Consider the following 1,770-nt stretch of genomic DNA (forward strand, 5'->3'; position numbering starts at 1 on the left):
GGCGAGCGACGGGGCGGGGCGACCCCGTCGTTCACGCCGGGGAGCCCGAGGTGAGCGGGGCCGGGCCGGGCCGGGCCGGGCCGGGCCGGGCCGGGCCGGGCCGGGCCGGGCCGGGCCGGGCCGGGCCGGGCCGTCTGCCTGCGGCGAGGCCGCCCTCGGGAGCCCTGCGCTTGCTGGTGCTCGGGGGGGTGGGCCTAGGACAGTCATGGGGGGGCAATGAAAAATAAGATGCAGCTAACTAGATCGAGGTTTAGTAGGCTGAGGAACGGTAAGCCGCGAACGTAGGGCAGAAACAGTAAGTAAAAGAGCTAGGACCCAGGGAAGCTGAGGGAATGGTTGTTCTGCAGAGCCTTAGCAGCTTGGATGCTTTAGCTAAAGGTACACAAGTCCTCCCAGCTCTCGTAGGCACAGGGGAAGGGGGGAGCCTGTTCCATGGCCTGGGTGAGGTGGGATCATCGGGTAATTCAGGTTGGAAGGGACTTCAGAAGATCTCTGGTCCAACCTCCTGCTCAAAACAGGGTCAGCCGTAACCCAGACTGCTCAGGGCTTTATCCAGTTGGATCTTGAAAGCCTCTAAGGATAGAGATTGCACCACTTCTCTGGGCGTTCTGTGCCACTGCTTGACTGTCCTCATGAGGATGAAGATTTGCTTTACGTACAGCCTGAACCTCTCTTGTTTCAGTCTTTGTTGCCTCATCCACCCACCGTGCACTGCTGTGAAGTGTCTGGTTCTATCTACTTGATACCTTCCCCAGTAGTTCTCTTGTGCAGCTGAACAAGCCCACTTGCCTCAGCTACTTCTCACAGGGCCTGTGCTCCAGCACAGGTGCGCTCCTGTGCTCCATCTTGGCGGCCCTATGCTGAACTCAGTCCAGTTTATCAACATCTTTGTTGTATAGGGAGGCCCAAAACTGGACGGAGTGCTCTAGATAGTATCTAACAAGTGTTGAGTAAAGGGAGCTGATCACTTTTCTCCATCTACTGGCTACGTTCCTGTTAGTACAGCTCAAGACACTGTTTGCCACCCTTGCTGTCAGGGCACATTGCTGGCTCGCGTTCAGTTTATTGTCCACAGAGACCCCCAGCTCCCTTTCCGCAGAGCTGCTCCCCAGCCAGCCAGTCGCCAGCCTGTATCATTGCAAGGTGCTCTTCCTTCCCAGGTGCGGGGCTCTGCATTTGTCCTTGAATTTTGTAAGGTTTCTGTGTGCCTGTTCCTCCAGTCTCCCAAGGTCCCTCTGAGTGGCAGCCCTGGCCTTGAGCACAGAGACTGTGCCCCCCAGTTTGGTGTCATCTGCAAACATGACGAGAGTGCACTCCATCCCCTTGTCTAGGTCATTCACAAAGGTGGTAAGTAGGACAGACCTGGGTAGACGTGTCCCAAGATAGACCCATAAAAGACCACTTATAACTTTAGTATTAGTTTATCTCTACTGCCTGATGTTAGCAATATTGAGATAAATTATTTCATAGATTCTGCAGAGCAACTTAGAATCATAGAATCATTGAGGTTGGAAAAGACCTCTAAGATCATCGAGTCCAACCGTCAACCCAACACCACCATGCCCACTAAACCATGTCCCTAAGTGCCTCATCTACTCGTCTTTTAAATACTTCCAGGGATGGGGACTCCACCACTTCCCTGGGCAGCCTGTTCCAATGTTTCACCACTCTTTCAGTAAAGAAATTTTTCCTTACATCCAATCTAAACCTCCCCTGGCGCAACTTGAGGCCATTTCCTCTCGTCCTGTCACTAGTTACTTGGGAGAAGAG

The sequence above is a fragment of the Aptenodytes forsteri genome, unplaced genomic scaffold (assembly GCF_000699145.1).
Source record: "Aptenodytes forsteri isolate BGI_AS27 unplaced genomic scaffold, ASM69914v1 Scaffold146, whole genome shotgun sequence".
NCBI classification, from domain to species: Eukaryota; Metazoa; Chordata; class Aves; order Sphenisciformes; family Spheniscidae; genus Aptenodytes; species Aptenodytes forsteri.